This window comes from Lithobates pipiens, unplaced genomic scaffold (genome assembly GCF_037356315.1).
Source record: "Lithobates pipiens isolate NorthernLeopardFrog02 unplaced genomic scaffold, aLitPip1_a1.2 Scaffold_23, whole genome shotgun sequence".
Taxonomy (NCBI): domain Eukaryota; kingdom Metazoa; phylum Chordata; class Amphibia; order Anura; family Ranidae; genus Lithobates; species Lithobates pipiens.
This window is the reverse complement of record NW_027507785.1, coordinates 69,710,783-69,734,931: the sequence shown is the minus strand read 5'-3', so window position 1 is coordinate 69,734,931 and position 24,149 is coordinate 69,710,783.

Genomic DNA, 24,149 nt, shown 5'->3' with positions numbered 1-24,149 from the left:
CACCAGTGCAGCCTATCAGTGCCGCCTCATCAGCGCACTTCAATGAAGGAGAAAAATGACCTGTTTGCAAAATTTTATAACAAACTATTAAACATGATTTTTTTATTTTTTTTATTTTGCATCTTTTTTTGTTTGTTTAGCAAAAATAAAAACTCCCAGCTGTAATTAAATACCACCAAAAGAAAGCTCTATTTGTGGGGAAAAAATGATAAAAATTTCATTTGGGTACAGTGTTGTATGCCCGCGCAATTGTCATTCAAAGTGCATCAGCACTGAAAGCTGAAAATTGGTCTGGGCAGGAGGGGGGTTTAAGTGCCCAGTAAGCAAGTGGTTAAAGCGGTTCTGCACTCATAATAAAACATTTGCCCATTCAGTTGCCTCTAGTTCATATATTTGATAATGCCACCTGTTTTTTTTTTTTTATTCACCTACCTTTTGTAATCCGATGTAGTTTATTTTCATCCCCTGCGGCGATGGGCGGTCTCTTGCGGGGATCAGCATAATTTCCTGCTGAAGCCCGCACTGTCTCCTGGGATCTCGTTCAAGTAATCCCAGGAGACATTGCGGCTAATGCACCCGACATCTCGCGAGATTTCGGCTAATACAGCCGACATCTCGCGTGATTTCGGTTATTACAGCCGAGATCTCGCGAGATCTCGGCTGTAATAACCGAAATCACGCGAGATGTCGGCTGTATTAGCCGAAATCTCGCGAGATGTCGGGTGCATTAGCCGCAATGTCTCCGGGGATTACTTGAACGAGATCCCAGGAGACAGTGCGGGCTTCAGCAGGAAATGATGCTGATCCCCGCAAGAGACCGCCCATCGCCGCAGGGGATGAAAATAAACTACATCGGATTACAAAAGGTAGGTGAATAAAAAAAAAAAACAGGTGGCATTATCAAATATATGAACTAGAGGCAACTGAATGGGCAAATGTTTTATTATGAGTGCAGAACCGCTTTAAACCACAGCCAGTATTCAGCACAATGAAAATCACATGAAAAGGCCCAACCTATGATCCTGCACACAGGCCCACTGCTTTCAGAAAATACCCCTCACCTGAGAACATCATTGCGCATCCGTTCCAGATGCTTGTATGTGACATCACATACATCCCATACATCACAGACATCCTATACATCCCATACATCACATACAAGCACGTGGGCTGGATGCGAGAGTTGGATCAGCGAGGATGAGTGTGCCAGGACAGGTAGATTTGTCTCATCTCTGCTTCCTTTCACCACTTTGCATATCACGCATATCATAGAGGGGAAGTGGGTACATCGGTGGAGTAGATGAGCGGGAGGGTACAGAGGTGGGGCAGATGTGCAGGGGGGGGGGGGGGGTTACAGGGGTGGAAGAGATGAGAAGAGGGTTCAGCAGTAATACAGAAGTGCAAGGGGGGTTTAGTGTTGGGCCAGATAAGCAGGGGGTTACAGTGGTGGGACAGATAGGAAGGAGGTTACTGTGGTGGGACAGATGAGAAGGGGGTTCAGTGGTGGGACAGAAAAGCGGGGGGAGGAGTATTGGTGGGACAGATGAACAGGAAGTTACAGAGGTGGGGCCGGAGAGCAGGGGGAACAGAGGTGGGGCAGAAGAGCAGGGGGGTATAGAGGGAGACAGATGTGCAGGAGGTACATTGGTGGAGCAGATGAGAAAGTGGGTTAGAGTGGTGGGGCAGCTGAGCAGGTGGGTTCAGTGTTAGGACAGATGAGAAGGTGATTCAGTAGTGAGACAGAAGAGCATGGGGATATGGCGGTGGAGCAGATGTGCGGGGAGGTAAAGTGGTGGGGAAGATGCGCAGGGGGGTTACAGTGGTAGGACAGAAGAGCAAGGGGGTACAGTGGTGGGGCAGATGTGCAGGAGGTACAGTGGTGTGAGGAATGAGAAGTAGGTTCAGTGGTGGGACAGAAAAGCAGAGGGGTACAGTGATGGGGCAGATGAGCAGGGGGTAACAGTGGTGGGACAGATGAGCAGGGAGATTCAGTGTTGGGCAAGATGAGAAGGGGGTCACAGTAGTGGGAAAGATGAGCTAGGGGGGTTCAGTGTTGGGACAGATGAGAAGGGGGTTCAGAGGTGGGACAGAAGAACAGGGGGTACAGCGGTTGGGCAGATGTGAAAGGAGCTGCATTTGTGGGACAGATGAGCAGGGGGTTACAGTGGTTGGGCAAAAGAGTAGGGAGGTACAGAGGTAGGGCAGATATGCAGGGGGGCGGGGCAGAGGAGAAAGGAAGTACATTGGTCGGACAGATGAGCAGGGGGTTACAGCAGTGGGGCAGAGGAGCAGGGGGTACAGAGGTGGAGCAGAGGGGTGCAGAGGAGAAAGGGGATACATCAGTGTAACACATGAGCAGGAGGTTACAGTGGTGGGGCAGAAGAGCAGGGGGAACATATGTGGGACAGATGCGCAGGAGGTACAGTGGTGGGGCAGATTAGAAAGGGGGTTACAATGGTGGGGTAGATGAGCAGATAAGTTACATACTATATACTTGTGTTTCTGCAAGAAATCTTCATGCCTCTGCGGAGGTTGTCCTCAGTCCATTTGTATATATAATATATTTTCCTTTCAAAGTCTGTGGGATACTTCTTGTATACTTTGTATAGGTAATTTTGTAGGGGTGGATGCTGGAAGCCAATGAGGACATGGCTTGTTTTGGTGGTAGATGCTACAAGAGAGTATAGTTTTTTGGTCATTCTGCTTACCAGGAAGATGGTCATGGTAAAACTTAGAGTGCTCTCTGCCTACCAGGGAGCAGGATCTATTGGTTAGGTCTGCTAAAAGACATACTCTGGCTATAAAGCCAGAGCACATGTGCTCAGGGTGAGTTGAGCTGGGGATCAGAGCCTAGGAGGGGCGGCTTTGCTCTCCTCCACGGAGGAGGCCATGCGGCCTTGGGTGGTCGACCTAGGGGCTTAGAGAGAGAGAGAAGCTGAACCCAGAGGTCCTGCAGAGCTGACTAAAAGGGAGACACCGGGAAAGATCTGATTCTGCCTACTGTAAGTACAGATCTGGTCTTTGGGCCGCCCCCTTCAGCTAAAAGAGTCAGTGCATGGGTGTCAGTAAAGGGGATGCAATAGAGTGTCCTGAAGTACTGTAAATGTAGTGCATGAAGGGTGCTGCTAGTGAGAGCAAGAAGACATAACCCTTCCATACATGTGGTTGTATGGTCAAAGCAGTGTGACTACCAATCCCGTGAGGCCAAGTGAGAGCTTTCCTTATCCTTTGTGAATAGTTTCAGTTGGAGTATCCCACTCATCCCTTCTCCCCTTAAAGTTCTAAAATAAAATACAAAAACACAAATACCCTGGACTGGTTATTGAGTAACAAGCAAACAGGAGTAAGGGTGGGACAAGCAGGAACTCTTAGCAACCAAGCGGGAACCCCTAGCAACCAAGCGGGAACTCCTAGAAACCAAGCGGGGACCCCTAGCAACAAGTAGGAATCCCTCAGCAACCAGCTGCAGGTAACCAGAGAGAGACCTATGTAGTCAACACTCAGCAAGCCCTACGGGGACAGTGCCACATTTGGGGGCTCGTCTGGGATATCTTTCTGAGTTATGGCAGTGGTTGCTACCGGCAACAGTCGAGTGTGTAACCAAGAAACACTATGTCTTTAGCAAGCTCTATGGGGACAGTGCTACACAATGTTAGAGAGCAAAGATACTTCCAAGCTTCTATAGATGCCTGGATTGTTGGGACTAGTCAACAGGTTGGGATTCGATGCCAGGCATTGGCGAAAAGATCACGTGGGAATTATGTTTTTTTTCATTGTCACGCCACAATATATCCAGCGATGAGAAAACCATGGTTTAACCAGTTCAGGTCCACCCCGTAGCAGTTTTACTGCTACAGGGTGGCACCTGTGTGCCGGATCAAGTATACACCCATGATCCGGCTCTTCCAGGTAGGGGGCACGCATGTGCACCCTTGGCGGCTCGCTCTCACTGTGATCACATACAGCAGGAGCCTAGCGGCAGATACCACAGACTCAATGTCCGCCGCCACCCACCGGTGATCCAGCAGAGAGGCAAAAAGGCGGTCTGCCTATGTAACCAAGACAGATCACCATTCTGACAGGAGGGAAGGCATGGATCCTGTGTTCCTGCAGGGACTAGGATCCATGTGTTCCCCTAGTAAAAGTGCCTTCCTCACTGTAATAAAACACAGGCTAGGCACACAGTGCACACGCCTCTGATGTTAACCCCTTCCCAGTCAATTTCATTAGTATAGTGACAGTGCATATTTTTAGCACTGATCACTGTATTAGTGTCACTGGTCCAGAAAAAGTGTCAGTTAGTGTCCGAATGTCCACCCCAATATCGCAGTCCCGCTATAAGTCTGATCACCATCACTACTAGTATACATTTTTTTTAATAAATACAAATTTTAAAAATATTCCATAGTTTGTATACAATACTTTTGTGCAAACCAATCAATATATGCTTTTTGGGATTTCTTTTTACCAAAAATATGTAGGAGAATTGGCATAAATTTATGAAAAAAAATTATTAGTTTTAATGTTTTTATTGGATATGTTTTATAGCAGAAAGTAAAAAATATTGTTTTCAAAAATTGTCAGTCTTTTTTTATCACGCAAAAAATAAAAAACATAGAGGTGATCAAATATGACCAAAAGAAAGGTCTATTGGTGGTAAAAAAAGGACATAAATTTTATTTGGGTACAGCTTTGCATGACCATGCAACTGTCAGTTAAAGTAACACAGTGCCGTATTGCAAAAAAATGGCCTGGTCATAAGGGGGGGGGGGGGGGGTTAAATCTTTCAGATGTCAAGTGGTTAACCACTTTCAGACCGGACCATTTTGCTGGTAAATGACCAGAGGTCTTTTTACACTTTGGCACTGCGCTGCTTTAACTGGTAATTGCGCGGTCATGCAATGTTGTACCCAAACAAAATTTGCGTCCTTTTCTTCCCACAAATAGAGCTTTCTTTTGATGGTATTTGATTGCCTCTGCGATTTTTATTTTTTGCGATATAAACGTAAAAAGACCGCAAATTTTGAAAAAAAATGATATTTTCTACTTTTTGTTATTAGAAAAATCCAATAAACTCAATTTTAGTCATACATTTAGGACAAAATGTATTCAGCCACATGTCTTTGGTAAAAAAAAAGTCAATAATTGTATATTTATTGGTTTGCGCAAAAGTTGTCACATCTACAAACTAAGGTACGTTTTCTGGAATTTACGCAGCTTTTAGTTTACGACTGCCTATCTCATTTCTTGAGGTGCTAAAATGACAGGGCAGTACAAAACCCCCCCAAATGACCCCATTTTGGAAAGTAGACCCCCTAAGGAAATTGATAAGAGGCATGTTGAGCCCATTGAATATTTTATTTTTTTGCCTCAAGCGATTGAATAATGACAAAAAAAAAATTTTTTTTTTTTTTTTACACAAAGTTGTCACTAAATGATATATTGCTCACACATGCTATGGGCGTATGTGAAATGACACCCCAAAATAAATTCTGCTGCTTCTCCTGAGTACGGGGATACCACATATGTGGGACTTTTTGGGAGCCTAGCCGCGTACAGGGCCCCGAAAACCAAGCACCGCCTTCAGGCTTTCTAAGGGCGTCAATTTTTGATTTCACGCCTCACTACCTATTACAGTTTTGAAGGCCATAAAATGCCAAGATGGCACAAAACCCCCACAAATGACCCCATTTTAGAAAGTAGACACCCCAAGCTATTTGCTGAGAGGCATGTTGAGTCCATGGAATATTTTATATTTTGCCACAAGTTGCGGGAAAATTACAAACTTTTTTTTTTTTTTTTTTTTTTTTCACAAAGTTGTCACTAAATGATATATTGCTCATGCATGCCATGGGCATATGTGAAATGACACCCCAAAATAAATTCTGCTGCTTCTCCTGAGTACGGGGATACCACATATGTGGGACTTTTTGGGAGCCTAGCCGCGTACGGGGCCCCGAAAACCAAGCACCGCCTTCAGGCTTTCTAAGGGCGTAATTTTTTGAGTTCACTTCTCACTACCTATTACAGTTTTGAAGGCCATAAAATGCCAAGATGGCACAAAACCCCCACAAATGACCCCATTTTAGAAAGTAGACACCCCAAGCTATTTGCTGAGAGGCATGTTGAGTCCATGGAATATTTTATATTTTGCCACAAGTTGCGGGAAAATTACAAACTTTTTTTTTTTTTCACAAAGTTGTCACTAAATGATATATTGCTCACGCATGCCATGGGCATATGTGAAATGACACCCCAAAATAAATTCTGCTGCTTCTCCTGAGTACGGGGATACCACATATGTGGGACTTTTTGGGAGCCTAGCCGCGTACGGGGCCCCAAAAACCAAGCACCGCCTTCAGGCTTTCTAAGGGCGTTACAGTTTTGAAGGCCATAAAATGCCAAGATGGCACAAACCCCCCCCCCCCCAAATGACCCCATTTTAGAAAGTAGACACCCCTAAATTTAGGGGTACACTAGTGAGACTAGGTAATAAATGGCGGGTGCCCTGAAACTATAAAAAAATAACTAACCAACCAGCGTCACCTGTAACAGTTATATGGTGATCACTGGTGAAAGGGTTAACTAGGGGGCAATCAGGGGGCTTTATGCGGTAGTATATGGGGGTCCCTGGCGCTATAAAAAGCTGCGGCGAACCTAAATACCTACCTGCCTAACTAGCGTCACCTGTGACACTAATACAGCGATCAGAAAAACGATCGCTTATTAGGCTGGGTTCACACTGGAGCGATGCGGGAACGCCACGAATGCGCGGCGGGTTCCCGCATCGCATGCCTCCCGGCGGCAGTTCACACTGCCCTATGCGAACTGCTGGGAGTGTCAGTGAAATGTTAATGACACCCCCAGATCAGTTCGCATATCGCAGTGCGATCTGCAAACTTGGATCGCATGGTGTGAACACCCATGCGATCCGATTCTGCTGCGGACCAAAAAAAGGGTCCCGTGCGAGTTTGCGGCGGGTGCGACACGAATTCAGCCATACTATCTGTATAGCTGAACTCGAATCGCACAGAGATCGGATGTGATTTGCACTGCAGTGCGGTGCGAATCACATCCGTTCTCATAAACCGCTGCAATGTGAACCCAGCCTTAGTGACACTGGCGACGGGGGGTGATCACGGGGTTAAACCTTTATTGGGGGGGTTAGGGGGGTACCTTAGAACTAAAGGGGGCTAACCCTAACTGCCCTAACAGTTATTAGTCACAAATGACACCTGCCGGGTGATCAGGGGGTTAAACCTTTATTAGGTAATAAATGGCGGGTGCCCTGAAACTATAAAAAAATAACTAACCAACCAGCGTCACCTGTAACAGTTATATGGTGATCACTGGTGAAAGGGTTAACTAGGGGGCAATCAGGGGGCTTTATGCGGTAGTATATGGGGGTCCCTAGCGCTATAAAAAGCTGCGGCGAACCTAAATACCTACCTGCCTAACTAGCGTCACCTGTGACACTAATACGGCGATCAGAAAAATGATCGCTTATTAGGCTGGGTTCACACTGGAGCGATGCGGAAACGCCGCGAATCCGCGGCGGGTTCCCGCATCGCATGCCTCCCGGCGGCAGTTCACACTGCCCTATGCGAACTGCTGGGAGTGTCAGTGAAATGTTACTGACACCCCCAGATCAGTTCGCATATCGCAGTGCGATCTGCAAACTCGGATCGCATGGTGTGAACACCCATGCGATCCGATTCTGCTGCGGGCCAAAAAAAGGGTCCCGTGCGAATTTGCGGCGGGTGCGGCGGGTGTGGCGGGTGCGGCGGGTGCGGCGAATGGCTGAACTCGAATCGCACAGAGATCGGATGTGATTTGCACTGCAGTGCGGTGCGAATCACATTCGTTCTCATAAACCGCTGCAATGTGAACCCAGCCTTAGTGACACTGGCGACGGGGGGTGATCACGGGGTTAAACCTTTATTGGGGGGGTTAGGGGGGTACATTAGAACTAAAGGGGGCTAACCCTAACTGCCCTAACAGTTATTACAGTCACAAATGACACCAATGCAAAAAAAAAAAAAAAAAAAAAAAAAAATGACATTGGTGTCACTGTGACTGGGGGGCAGGGGTAATTGGGGGGGTGATCGGGGGGTAAAGGGGGGGTGTGAGTGTGCCTGGCATGTTCTACTGTGTGTGGGATGTGTTGGTGCAACTCACTGATCCGCTCTCCTCCGTGTCGGAACGAAAAATACCGACACGGAGGAGAGAATACATCACTTCCTCTCCTGTGTTTACATTACAGGAGAGGAAGTGATGTCACCGGGGATTTCCATTCGTCGGGAGCGATCGCGAGGGGGTGGCCATGAATGAATGGCCGTCCCCTCGTCCGGGATCGCTCCCGAACGAAAACCGACCGCCGCAGGCACCGGGCGGGGGCCCGATCGGGCCCCCGACCCGCGGGAGGCAAAGGACGTACATATATGTGCTTATGCCTGCCCGTGCCATTCTGATGACGTACATCGGCGTGAGGCGGTCGGCAAGTGGTTAAGTTGGTCTAATATTGATTCTCCGTAATAATCTTGAATGTCTACGTAGCCCATTTCGCCAGCCCTTCCGTGTTTGCGTTAGGACATTTTCAAAACGAACGAAAATAGTTAACAATGTATAGCAGCAAACCACGACGCGTTTCGGAATTGCATTACAACATGAGTCTTGACCAACGCAAAAGGTGTGAATCCAGCCCTACAATCCCCCAATGGCCGGTCTGCATCCCTCAGTCATTTAAGGGCCAGAACACCACGCGCTTCGCTGCCAGGAATTTACAGCACATACTCGAACTCCGCTCTCTTCCATTAAGACGGTGACAGTCTGGGGCGTGCCAGAACAGAATGATTGAAGACGAGTACTAATCGTATCAATTGATATAAATTACGGTGTCAGCGGTAGGATACGGCAGTCTGTAGGATTTACATCTCATTAGCTTTCGAGCGCTAAATGAATCAAAAGGATTCAGGAGAACGTTTTTAATTAACAGTTCCAGCCACAGGACAGCGTGTGGAGGGAAAGCGCCGGATTTCACTGCGTTGGCTTTCGTTGTCTGCAGAGAAGATGATTTGCTGCTTTCTCCGGCAGAGAATGGGGGGTCAGACACATTTTCCCGTACGGAAGTCTGGCATGGCGGGTGTAGGGGCAGACATTGTGTTGGCATGACTTATGAAGCAAATACGACTTGGCGTGCGTTTTGTATAGTGTGCGGAGCTGAAATGATTTGAATTAAAGGGAACCAATCATGAAAGAAAAATAAGGATGCTTCCATTGCTAACCCTAATCTGAAAAAAAGAAAGTAGCCTGTCTGTGATGCTCATCCATCATTTTCTGTGCCACCACCGTGGGGAGCATGGAGCAGGTGATGTCATTGAGCATGGAGCAGGTGATGTCATCACAATGTCACAGTTGGTTTCCATGCTGCTTGTTGAGGGTTTTCAGTGCTGGTCTTGGTGTAGGATGGTCCAATAGTTTTGGCAATGATAAGCTTGGCATAGATTAAGAGGGGTTACGAAGTCATGGAAGTTTTACCACCCCTCAACAGGTTTTACCACGCCTGGCCATCTAAAGAAACACAAGCAGTTACTCAGGGCTGTACACATAATTATTGTTATGCCCTGTACACACTGTCGGACTTTCTGATGGAAAATGTGCGATCGGACTATGTTGTCGGAAATTCCGATCGTGTGTGGGCTCCATCTGACTTTTTCCGTCTGAATTTCCGACACACAAAGTTTGAGATCTAGATCTAAAATTTTCCAACAATAAAATTCGATCGTTTAAATTCCGATCATGTGTGTAGACAATTCCGACGCACAAAGTGCTACGCATGCTCAGAATAAATTATGAGATGAAAGCTATTGGCTACTGGCCTCTTTATAGTCCCGTTGTACGCGTTGTACGTCACCTCGTTCTGAACGATCGGATTTTCCAACAACTTTGTGCGACCGTGTGTATGTTTGACAAGTTTGGGCCCAAATCTGTCATATTTTTTCTTTTTATGTCTTTTCGGAATGTCCGACCGTGTGTACAGGGCATTATTGTTATAGAGGATTTATATAGCGCCAACAGTTTGCACAGTGCTTTACAACATGGGGGGCAGACAGGACAGTTACAATACAATTCAATATAGGAGGGATCAGAGGGCCCTGATCGTTAGAGCTTACAAAATGCAGCTGCGATGCTTTGCTTTACAGCTGCTGTGAAGATCAAACACCATTTTGAGTTCAGTGGGCAATGCTGCCGCCATATACGACCCATTCAAGAGCTGTGCTACACCACCCTGCAACAGCACGCAATGCGGTTTGCGGTGCAGTGGTTTGGCCTTTTCAGACTTAAAACAGTCGGTAGCCTGCCATCCTCCCTCTGAAGAGTAATCTATTTAATTTTTGAGAGGGGGAACACACAGGCCATTTAACATGGTTTCCTATGGGTCACGTTCACATGTATGCATTTTATGGAAAGGGCCAGGGACTTTTTGGTGGTTTTTGGTTCCATAGACTTCAATGGATCAAAAACGTGTATTGAAAAACACGAAATGCACATGGAGTATGCAACCTGCAAAAATTAAATAGATTACTCTTCAGAGGGAGGTTGGCAGGCGGCTGGAAGGCCACCGATCGTTTTAAGGTGTGGACCAGGCCTTAGACAGGAAACCATGTTAAATGGACTGTGTGTGTTGCCCCTCTCAAAAATTAAATAGATTACTCTTCAGAGGGAGGTTGGCAGGCAGCTGGAAGGCCACCGACTGTTTTTAGGTGTGAACTAGGCTTTAGACAGTTGTCACTGGAACAAGTGTCCCCATTGGGATATTTTTCCCTCTCATAGGCGTGCGCAGGGGGGGGGTGCTGGGTGTGCCTGGGCACACCCTAATCACCCCATGCGGTACAGATTCCCTGCTGCCTGGCCTCCCCTCCCTGTGTCCCCCTTTCCACAGCACTGCCAGCTTCTCTCCTCTGCTGCAGGCACACAGGGGAATATTTAAGGATGGAGAGCGGCCCCTTCCTTTTCTGAATGAACACAGTGAGTGATTGGTACAGATCATGCGTAGAATAAAGGAGGCCCTAAGGCCAACGTAGCACTAGAAAATATGTGAAAATGTATATAGAATGTGAAATAAACAATATACAGCTGCTAACACTTTAAAGTCTAACACAAAAAAATTCAAACAGGTATGGAAAAAACTTCAAACAGGTATGGTATACAAAGTAAATGCAGCGCTAATAAACATAGTGATCAATTAAACAGGTGATGTAGAAACTAAAACAAAATTCCATTGAAGAAAAACAAGGTGAAAAACGAAAACTAAAGCAAAGTCCTATTGGAAATAAAGTCCATATATTGAACAATGAACGCCCATCCAAATGAGAGTGATAGTTTGCAGTGAAAAAAAATCAGTGAAGAAATCCTTCATATAGGTGCTTCCAGCACCACACCCAGGTGAGAAAATATGTCTATTCCCCAGTTGATGTCCGCTAGTGACGAAACGCATAGGGAGGAGCCTATGATGTTGACGTCATCATGTTTTTCCTCTCAGGAGGTGGATGGGCGTATTACACAGGAAGTGAACAGAAGCCTCTGGAGATGTTGCGGTTCCGCTTTTAACCAACAAACGCTGTATCGCTTTCAAATAGCTTCTACCTTGTAAGTGCAAATCTATTAGCTTTATTAAATCCATTTTATACAGTATCAAGCTATGGGAGCTTTTATTTTTATGTTTTTTTGAGTACCATCGGCACCAGCCAGGGGCGGACTGACAACTCATGGGGGCCCCTGGGCAATAGGATATTATGGGGCCCCCAGGCAATCAGAGATTACGGGGCCACACAGTATACACACACACACACACACACACACACAGTATACAATCACACAGGTTACACATACATGTACACACAGTATACACAGATATGTTTCTATTGGCTGAGAAGGTAAAGGAGAGGTGGGGCAGCTATAATCTTAGGATTTTTTGACCAAAAGGATGTCGGTAAGGGACATTTCATAGACAGATGTAAAAAATCACAGATTTTTACATACTGTCCCTGGTTTTACTGAGGCTGGCAACCCTGATGGTGCCCCCTAGTGGCCCGGGGCCCTCAGGCAGTGCCCAAGTGGCTGAATGGTCAGTCCGCCCCTGCCATCAGCTACAGTTCCACAGCCTTTTAAAGGTCTTGAGGAGACCTAATCATTCCCTATGTTTGGTGAGATCACGGATTAGTGATCACAGCGTTCTGGTAAGCAGATTATTGGAGCTGGAAGCACTTATATGAAGGATTTCTTTACTGATTTTTTCACTGCAATCTATCACTCTCATTTGGATGCGAGTTCGTTGTTCAATATATGGACTTTAATCCCAATGGGACTTGGCTTTAGTTTTCTTTTTTTTCACCTTGTTCTTCTTGAATGGAATTTTGTTTTAGTTTCTACATCACCTGTTTGATCACAGATCATGTGTGTTTGAGCTTTGGGGTGCACACCCTAATACCAAAGTGCTGTGCAGACCTATGTCCCTCTCTTCCTGTTCTGGTGACAACTCAAAAGTTTAGACTTTTCCTTAATTTTTCATTCCAGTTGACAATGGTTACCCTCCCCAGGGGGTGGCACAGAGAGCAATAAAAACCTGACAGGGATTCCAACCCTGCACCACTCAACCAAAATCGACAAAAAGTTTTGGATTCAGATACACTTAAAGCAATTCGTTGTGATGTGTTCAAGGAATGCATGCGGGGAGCTTGTAGAGCGGTCCCATGGGATTGCGTTCTTCAGAAAGCGACAGAGGTATGATTCCTGCCCCAGGCACGAAGCATCGCAGCCACAACATGGATACACCACCAGCTGCTGCCTCTGCAGTTAAAGAGGGGGTTGCGGCTGAACCACAGGGTTTTACCCCCCCCCCCCCCAACATCACACGTGAATGAGACCTTAATGATACGTTGCTGATGACAGAGCTGTATTCATTTGTGTCTTTTCTATCTGCCTGGAGTTCAGCTTTAATTTAAGTGAAATGACAGAGGTGCCTCAAGGGTTAAGAAGAGCGCGGCTGGTTTTTAATCTGGAGAAGCCCCGGAGGCGAGTGATCCTCGGTGTCTTGTATTTATCACAGTGATTGACGTGAAACACTTGTCATGGTGTCGTACCTGCGGGTTTATGGCTGCGCTCTGTCACACCGCCGCCGACACTTTGCAGATATAATACAGACATTCACAGTATCCTCTATGTGCAAATTAGCAGCCTCGCTTAATGGAGGAGAGTTAAGGCTGACAAAACGCAGAGGGAGAGATCTGTTCCGCGGCGCCTTAACTGGAGCAAAGTGAAGAAGCGGGAGATGTCAGTCAAACACTTCGCGTAGACGTAACCGCTAAAATTATTTTATAAGTCTTAACATGTTCACGTTGTTCCAAAAGTCATTTTCGGTCTTTTACAATCTGCAGCTTTCATTAAAGCGGAATCAGACTCCTTAACTTTTTTTTTTCTAATGGGCCCCCAGGAACTGTTAGCCTTAATTGGCATATTGGCACATTATGGCAGACGTACCTGTCAAATGATGCCTTTCAGTGCTGTGCTCCCAGCACTCCAGCTGGTCACATGTAGGCAGGGGGTACAGGGTTGTGTGGGTGGTGGTCACATCCTCCATGCTTCCCTCCTCATTGGGTGCCAAGCAAGGGTCACATGAGAGGCCTACCCGGGATGGGTTCTTCTGGGCTACGCTATAGGTACCTTATACGGGATTACTTTACTAAACATAGTATCTTTGGTTCACGCCATTTTCATTCATTCCCTGAGGCTGCCGTGGGGGAATACTCTACCTTATGGGGGACCTCTACTCTTAGAGATGAATGTACACCGTGTACACTTACACAGCAACAGTTCTCCAGTTAATTCTCGGTTCCCCGTGACAATGTACACGTTTTCTGTAATCTGCATTCAGGAGGGACATGCTAAGCCTTGTCCACGTCCACCTGTCCAGCGTTTTCCACTACCGTTGCCCAGTAGTGGAGTGGGCCCCACCGTGCACCTTGAGTGGGCTCCAAACGTGCACTCAGCTTAACTCTTGAAACGGACCGCTGGTGGAAGGAGTGCCGACATCTCCCTCACTGCTTGAGGCCATACCGCCTGTAACAGGCACATGCTATAGACAGGCTGCTTATTAGACTTCTGTTACCCTAGGTAACCACTTGTGTCTTCACACTTCACTTCACACCAATGTCTTCATACCCCAATGTGTTTAAGAACCACTCAGTGAACTATGTGTGCCGGCTACTTGCATTACACTGCTTTCAGTAACCTCAGACCAGGCAGGGAAAACGTTTTTAATACTTTACTTAAGAAAAGTGCAAAAATGAACATCTCCAAGTCCAACACACAAGTACAGGAGTTTTCCTATGTCCCTACTCCTAACTACAGGCTTGTCCCAGCCTGCCATACCTGCAAAGGTGAAGTTCAATCAATTATAAGTCCTTCAGAGGCATTCTCATGTGGACACAAGTCCTTCAGAGGCATTCCCATGTGGACACCAGTCCTTCAGAGGCATTCTCATGTGGACACAAGTCCTTCAGAGGCATTCCCATGTGGTCACCAGTCCTTCAGAGGCATTCCCATGTGGTCACCAGTCCTTCAGAGGCATTCCCATGTGGTCACCAGTCCTTCAGAGGCATTCTCATGTGGACACAAGTCTTTCAGAGGCATTCTCATGTGGACACCAGTCCTTCAGAGGCATTCTCATGTGGACACCAGTCCTTCAGAGGCATTCTCATGTGGACACCAGTCCTTCAGAGGCATTCTCATGTGGACACCAGTCCTTCAGAGGCATTCTCATGTGGACACCAGTCCTTCAGAGGCATTCTCATGTGGACACCAGTCCTTCAGAGGCATTCTCATGTGGACACCAGTCCTTCAGAGGCATTCTCATGTGGACACCAGTCCTTCAGAGGCATTCTCATGTGGACACCAGTCCTTCAGAGGCATTCTCATGTGGACACCAGTCCTTCAGAGGCATTCTCATGTGGACACCAGTCCTTCAGAGGCATTCTCATGTGGACACCAGTCCTTCAGAGGCATTCTCATGTGGACACCAGTCCTTCAGAGGCATTCTCATGTGGACACCAGTCCTTCAGAGGCATTCTCATGTGGACACCAGTCCTTCAGAGGCATTCTCATGTGGACACCAGTCCTTCAGAGGCATTCTCATGTGGACACCAGTCCTTCAGAGGCATTCTCATGTGGACACCAGTCCTTCAGAGGCATTCTCATGTGGACACCAGTCCTTCAGAGGCATTCTCATGTGGACACCAGTCCTTCAGAGGCATTCTCATGTGGACACCAGTCCTTCAGAGGCATTCTCATGTGGACACCAGTCCTTCAGAGGCATTCTCATGTGGACACCAGTCCTTCAGAGGCATTCTCATGTGGACACCAGTCCTTCAGAGGCATTCTCATGTGGACACCAGTCCTTCAGAGGCATTCTCATGTGGACACATGTCCTTCAGAGGCATTCTCATGTGGACACCAGTCCTTCAGAGGCATTCTCATGTGGACACCAGTCCTTCAGAGGCATTCTCATGTGGACACCAGTCCTTCAGAGGCATTCTCATGTGGACACCAGTCCTTCAGAGGCATTCTCATGTGGACACCAGTCCTTCAGAGGCATTCTCATGTGGACACATGTCCTTCAGAGGCATTCTCATGTGGACACATGTCCTTCAGAGGTATTCTCATGTGGACACCAGTCCTTCAGAGGTATTCTCATGTGAACACATGTCCTTCAGAGGCATTCTCATGTGGACACCAGTCCTTCAGAGGCATTCTCATGTGGACACCAGTCCTTCAGAGGCATTCTCCGGTGTCTTTGGGGCAAACCCCAGGTTCAATGGGCTTTACATCCAGAAAGTAAAAAGAGACATCCTTCTGCTTTTCTCAAGTGTTGCTCTCCATCTCATCCTCTTAGGGGCATCAGACCTGATGCAGGTCCTGGACCTCTTGTAGCCTATTCACTGGATCTCTCTCGGGGGCCTCACATTGTACCGGACCACTGCCTTATATTTATATATTACAGGATTAGTGGGCCGGACTCAGAGAACTCGCCAAAAGACCAAAGAACCAGGAAAGGCATTAACTCCTACCATCTCTGCTGGGACATTGCTTAACTGGCTATTCTAACCTGCTTACACACAGGCACTTCCATCTTCTCCTGGTCTTCCTTCTGGTTCGGAATGTTTGGCAACTTGATCGGCCTGTCCACAATGATGTCACTCCCACTCATGTGCACAGGAGTCACATGATGTGATTGTCATTTACCACTGTGTATACGCCCACATGTGTGACTCTATAGTCACATGGGCTGCTCAGATGTGATAGGAGGAAATGCTCAGCATAGAAACTCACAGAAAACTGAGCATGTGCAGAGCTGCCAACACTGCTGTGCAAAATCCCGAACTGCAGTGGGGACATGGACAGAAGGGGGAGACAGAGAACAGCAGGATCAACCAGGTTTTTTGCGGAATACAGATAACAAATCTCAAAGTGATTGAGTGACTATGAACAGCATGTAAAACACCATTCATTGATAGTTTATATTGATGTGGGTTTAATGACACTTTAAGCAATGCAACACAATGCACAGTGCAATCACATGGAGTTTTAGCGCAGTAAAGTGCCAGTGCATTGCTGTATATGTACATTGAGGTGCCTTTGAGAACAAAAGATGATTCACTGATATAATGTGCATTGATGCATAAACAAACTCATAGAATAGGTGGGAATAGATCCTAAAGGCAGAAGGATTAAAGTGGTTAAAGGGTAAACCCTTACATATACTGTACCCAGTGAAGTGACTGGCTGCGGGTGATACACACAGATGAAATAAATCCTCCTACAACAGTTGTACCGGTTTATCTGCCGTCTTCATTTCTTTACATCTGTTCAAAGTCCAGAATGTATAAGCCTAGGTTCACCCATATATATGCATAGGGAATGCTGCATTTCCTGCACCACATTGCAATCACACAGTATTTACGATCCACTGCAGGTGTCATTACAAAGCTAACACCCAAAACGCATTGCAAATGCAGTGCGGTTTGCCTGCGCTTTATAGCATGGTACAAAACGACCATCAAAAAAAGTGCCTGCGTTTCTTTGGTGCGATGCAGTGCAATATGAACACGTTCAAAGTGAATAGGTTCAAAATCTACTGCACTGAATCACATGTGAATTGCACAGGAATGGGGTATGGTTCCGGTGTTATTTACATGCAGGTTATAGTGTGAACCAGGCTATAGCTTGTTTTGAGTTGTCAGTAAACAGGGGACGATTACACTTAGCAGAGCTCAGTCAGGAGAGCTCTGAGAGCTGACTGAAGAGAAGGGACACCCCCCCGACCCCCCTTCACACAGCCCACAGAAACAGAGCTGAGGCTGTCAATCACAGGCTGTGTGCTGGAGGTCCCTCCCCTGTCACCTTTTTTCTATTGGTGTCAGAAAAACTTGTCAAACGTGACTCTTACAGATAGCAGAGGAATGGGGCAGCATAGAGAAATGACACTTAGTACTCTGGATTGAGATCCTAAGTACACACCATAGAGGGATATGCTTTCTTCATATTTCATTTCTGAGGGTTACAACCACTTTAAAGAATACGTTACCCCAACATTTTATATTCCTGATATGTGCCCGCTGTTCCATGTACTTGTGTTAAAAAGTATCCTGTTCTCTTTGCATTGCTTCCTTTGTGTGAAGTATCTGGCGACTCTGTCAGTCCCCCAGCTTTCCTATTTGGAAACATGGAAGCTCATCCATCCCACCTCCATCAGTTTTTTGGCTGTGCTTGGAGAACAGCCTGCCTGTCCTCCAATGGGCAGACGTGTGCTGAAATTCCCACACCCTGCACAGCCATTCACTGGGAAGATCTTTCTACTGCTGTTCCTCCTCCCCTAGCTCTGTAAGCCCCTTATGCAGCTGAGAACAGAGATTATGTGATTACCTGTAAAAAAAAAAAGGTATTCATAATGTTTTTTTAACCGCTTGCAGAGCGCCGCACACAGATGTACGTCGGCAGAATGGCACAGGCGGGCAAATGGGCGTACCTGTACATCCCATTAAATTTGCCACCTATCACACCGCGGGAGCATGCCCGTGGGTCCCGGGAACTCAATTTTCGCCGGCGGCCCACAATTGAGGTGTGGAGAGGTAGAACGGGGGAAGGAATTTCCCTATTCTGCCTAGTGACATGACAGAGATCACTGCTTCCTGTCATCGTGAGCAGTGATCTCTGTGATGTCATTGGAAGCCCACCCCCCCCCACAGTTAGAACACCTCCTTAGGACACACTTAACCCCTTGATTGCCCCCTAGTGTTTAACCCCTTCCCTGCCAGTGTCATTTACACAGTAATCAGTGCATTTTTATAGCACTGATCGCTGTATAAATGACAATGGTCCCAAAATGGTGTCAAAAGCGTTCGATGTGTCCACCATAATGTCGCAGTCATGACAAAAATCACAGATCACCTCCATTACTAATAAAAAAACTAATAATAATAATAATAAAAATGCTATAAATCTATCCCCTATTTTGTAGACGCTATATCTTTTGCGCAAACCAATCAGCTTTTTGCAATATTTTTTTTTACCTGAAATATGTAGAAGAATACATATCGGCCTAAACTGAGAAAAAAAAGTGTTTTTATATATATATTTTGGGGATATTTATTATAGCAAAAAGTAAAAAATATTGCTTTTTTTTTTTTCAAAATTGTCGCTCTTTTTTTGTTTATAGTGCAAAAAATAAAAACGACAGAGGTGATCAAATACCACCAAAAGAAAGATCTATTTGTGGGAAAAAATGCTGTTTGGGTGCGTTGCACTTGTCAGTTAAAGCGAGGCAGTGCCGTATCGCAAAAAGTTCTCTGGTCAGGAAGGGGGTAAATCCTTCCGGGGCTGAAGTGGTTAATATATACAGGAAGACGCTATATAAATCCTGTATAATAATAATAATAATAATAATAACACACACATGTTTTGCCTTTCATTTCTATTTTCAACTGAATGGGTTGTCTTACAAGGTAAGGGTTCACATATACTTGAACGCTGGATTCACACCGATGCAGTTTTAGTGCTTTTTGCATTTTTCACTACAGAATGTATTCCATAGGAAACCATGTTAAAGTGGAGGGCCACCCTAAAAAACAAAACTACATTAAAATGTTCCAAAAAATATTAAAAAAAAAACATGAATTTTTTTTTTTTTAAACTTACCAGAAATGCCTGTTGCTAGGCAGATCGTCTTAATTTGCCTCTTCCTACTCCGCATTGATCTTCGCTGATCTTCGGCCTTCTCCTCCTGGCGTTGTCTTCTGGGGAATGGGGCGCAGTGTGTTCTGGGAATTGTGTGTTTCCCAGAACACAGCGCGCCCCATTCACAAAGCGCTGCGTGACTCGCGCATGCGCAGTAGGAAAGGGGCAGTGAAGCCACAAGGCTCCACTGTCAGTTTCCCTTAGATAGAATGGCAGCGCCGGGACCCGAGAACCGAGGGCGGCCGACATCGCGGGCACCCTGGACAGGTAAGAGCGCTTTTTAAAAGTCAGCAGCTACAGTGTTTGTAGCTGCTGACTTTTTTTTTTTTTTTAAATTCAGCTGGACCTCCCCTTTAAATGGACTGTAGTGCAAATCTGCAAAATGCAAAAAGCACTAAAACTGCATAGGTGCGAATCCAGCCTAAAAGGCACAGCTATGATCCCAAATGGTCAATATTGCTCGAGTCGCTAGTGATAGTGCTGCAGCATTGGGTTGTCCTCCAAATCGTTCTCCTTCATCTATAAAAGTCAATGAAGAACAATTAAGGCTGGCAATTTTGCCGCCAACACGAAACACTGCTGAATCACGGTCGCTGAGCAACCAATTTCTTTAAAAATTGAATTAGTGATCCCATAAAAATGATTCATTTCTTAGGATGAAATCACCAAAACAAAAACAACCGGGGAGGAGGGTAAACAGTCCAAAAAAAAAATTCCCATGTAATTATTAAGCAGTAAGATGCCTGCCTGCGATTCGATTGCCAGCCACCGCGACAAACTGAAATATCCTTTTTGGTTAGAGCCTGCCTTTAGAAAGATAAAATACAAACTAGAACCGTATATATTCCTTTTTTTTTGTGTAGCAGTTACAGACTTCCATAACGGCACCCCGGGTATAATGCAATTTCCTGCTACACCGCTGTGAACAAATGAAAGAAATTGATCGATTCTAGGGAAATTGGAATGTACTGGTGGCTGCGGCGGGGAGAATATAAGCACCTGTAATGTTACATCGCATTTTATTTTACTGATCTTAGCTGAACTGAATGCGTTACCAGGGACTTGCAGACCACGCAGAGAATGGCTGGAGAAAAGGGGGGGGGACACCCCCGGGGGTGTTGGGGTGGGGGGGGGTCACACCCTGTCCCCATTTATGCCCTGCAGATTACTGTCATGGTAATGCACAGTGGGGGGGTTAGCCACACAGGAACCTACATGTTAGCATTTAGCATCTTTTAACCCAATTGAAATGCTCATATGAGGCAGCACAGTGGTGTAGTGGTTAGCACTCTCACCTAGCAGTAAGAAGGGTCGCTGGTTCAAATCCCAACCACGACACTACCTGCCTGGAGTTTGCATGTTCTCCCTGTGCCTGCATGGGTTTCCTCTGGGTACTCCAGTTTCCTCCCACAATCCAAAGACATGCATGTAGTTTAATTGGCTTCTGTCCAAAAATCGGGCCTAGTATATGAATGGGGACCTTGGATTGTGGGCTCCTTGAGGGTAGGGACCGATGTGAGTGTGCAAGGGACAGTTGCAGACACTCACTCAGGTTGAACTTAATTCAACCTTACTAACTATGAAACTATATGATGAAACCTTGTCTCTATCTTTGTCCCGTATTATAGACAAAAATTTGATTAAGGCCCCTTTCACACTAACGTCCCGTTCAGGCCCGCCTGTCAGTTTTTCAGGCGGACCTGAACGGGTGCTCCATAGAGCTCTATGGAGCGTCGGATGTCAGCGGTGACATGTCCGCTGACATCCGACCCGCTCCGATCCGAAAAAGTGTGACGGAGGAAAAAGCTATTTTTCCATCCGTCTGCGGATCGGATCGGATGACGACGGGCACTGCGGTCCGTCGTCATCCGATCTCCCATAGGGGAGAGCGGCGCTGTGACAGGTCCGTCCCTGCACAGTGTGCGGAGACAGACCTGTCATCTCCCTGCTCAGCGGGGATCGGCGGAGTGATCCCCGCTGAGCAAACGGACATCCACGGGGCGGATCAGAACTGATCCGCCCCGTGTGAAAGGACCCTAACGCTTTCCAAGATTCTGTTCCATTATTATTTACTTGACTTTAGATTCCGTCAGATATGAAGAATGGAGGGACAAATATAATTAAAAAAACAAACAAACATACAACACACAACACCAGCCTTTCACATTGTTTTTCACCCCAGAAGAACCTTTGAAATTAGTTTCAGGTATCGGGGAACCCAATGAAAACCAATTGTTGGGGATCAGTGGGAAAAATGCCCCTTATTTTGTTGGCTTAGGGAAACTACACAGATCACCACCCTGCTGCTCGCTCTGATAAGTGGCATTGGCCCCAGAATCATGTAGGCACCATCAAATGGAAGGTCAATCAGCCACAGCTCAATGAACACCTAACAATCTCTGGAGGAACCCTAAAGTTCCAAGGAAACCTAGTTGAGAATAACCGTGCACCTGGGACCAGACTATGGGCAATAAAGTATTGACATATTCTTAATAGCAGTAAAGGAGATTTAATATAAGCCTTATGCCGCGTACACATGATCGGACATTCCGACAACAAAATCCGTGGGATTTTCTTCCGACGGATGTTGGCTCAAACTTGTCTTGCATACACACAGTCACACAAAGTTGTCGGAAATTCCGAACGTCAAGAACGTGGTGACGTATAACAAGGCGAGAAAATTGAAGTTCAATAGCCAGTGTGGCTCTTTTGCTTGATTCCCGAGCATGTGTAGAACTTTGTGCGTCGGAATTGTATACACATGATCGGAATTTCCGACAACGGATTTTGTTGTCGGAAAATTTGAGAACCAGATCTCAAATTTTGTGCGATGGAAATTCCGATGGAAAATGTCCGATGGAGCCTACACACGGTCGGAATTTCGGACAAAAAGCTAGCATCGAACATTTTCTGTCGGAAAATCTGACCATGTGTACGCGGCAATACTCTAGTCTAGCTGCATGTACTGTGAAGCATTTATCCTCAAAGACTAGAAGGAAGACTCTAACATTAGGCTCCTTTCATATGGGTGGCAAAACTAGGCCACTAAGGAGCATTATTAAAACCAGGCAGTGTGCAATCCCTCTTCAAATACACTATATTAGTATTGGGATGCCTACCTTTACATGCACATGAACTTTAATGGCATCCCAGTCTTAGTCCGTAGGGTTCAATATTGAGTTGGCCCGCCCTTTGCAGCCAAAACAGCTTCAACTCTTCTGGGAAGTGTGTCCACAAGGTTTAGGAGTGTGTCTATGGGAATGTTTGACCCATTCTTCCAGAAGCGCATCAGTGAGGTCAGGCACTGATGTTGGATGCGAAGGCCTGGCTCGCAGTCTCCACTCTAATTCATCCTAAAGGTGTTCAATCAGGTTGAGGTCAGGACTCTGTGCAGGCCAGTCAAGTTCCTCCACCACAAACACGCTCATCCATGTCTTTATGGACCTTGCTTTGTGCACTGGTCTAAATCATTTGGTGGATGGGGGATTATGTTGTGGGGTTGTTTTTCAGGGGTTGGGCTTGACCCCTTAGTCCCATTGAAGGGTGGAGTCCTGACCTCAACCCGATAAAACACCTTTGGAATGAATTAGAACGGGGACTGCCAGGCCTTCCCCTCCACATCAGTGCTTGACCTCACAAATGCGCTTCTGGAAGAATGGTCAAACAATCCCATAGACACACTCCTAAACCTTGTGGAAAGCCTTCCCAGAATGGTTGAAGCGGTTACAGCTGCAAAGGGTGTACCAACCCAACATTGAACTCTACGGACTAAGACTGGGATGCCATTAAAGTTCATGTTCATGTAAATGTAGGCATCCCAGTACTTTTGGTAATATAGTGTAGGTGTGCAGGAGGCTGCATATACCCTCCTGATCACCTACTAACAATGTGCCAGCCACTCCTGGCAAAGCAATATACCATAGGATGTGACTCAGCAGCTAGGCCCATGTAAAAGTAGCCTTGCCTCATTTCCACTGAGTGGATTGGTTCGGGTTGGTACAGTTTGGAAGTAAGGGCACCTTCCCAATTGGACACAAGATGGCCAGGCCGCATTCTGCCCCCTCTCAACATGTCCTATCAGTCCTGCTGGAATCTGCTCCTTCACATTGTTGGAAACTGTGAGTGCCCCCAGCTGGTCTGTTGCAAACTGTTGCTATATTATCTCAATACAAGTTTTACGTTGCACCCAACGTGTGAATTATTGTCGCCGCACATGATGCACCCTACCTACAGACAGAGCAATTGAATCTTCAATTCCATAATTGTCATTTTTATCGCAAAGCAATCCAAGACATAAACATGGCGGTTTTTATTGATCAGGAGTAATTAGGACCAACATTGCTCCAACTGAATGGAGCAGAAGAATCTGATTCCTGATATTGCCCTAGATTTTTCCCATTTTAATTATATTTTAATCTGAATTCAGAACCATGTTGTCACCGACATTGGAAGAAGCTCATCACTGTAACTTGGCCAGGCTTTGAATATGTCTGCTAACAGAAGTGGTGATGGCCAACAAGTAAGTGGATTTAAATGTGGATTAGACTGCCTTTCTTCCTAGAATTGCCATCCCTAGCTATAATTAGTATAATCCATCAGTGTGTGATTGATCCAGAGACTTAATCCAACTGCCATTGACGGGGTCAGAAAGGTTCACAGTGAGGATGAACTGGCCAACGTATTACAAGGGTTTTGTTTTTCCTTTTATTGATCAACAGCATAAAAACAGTAATAAAAATCCAATAGATATAATTTTACATATTTGACCTTTTTCCCATATCTACTATCTATATATGGCTATGAAATCGCATGCCATGGACAAGAATTCCCATGGCCCACAAATGCACCTCTCTCAGAGA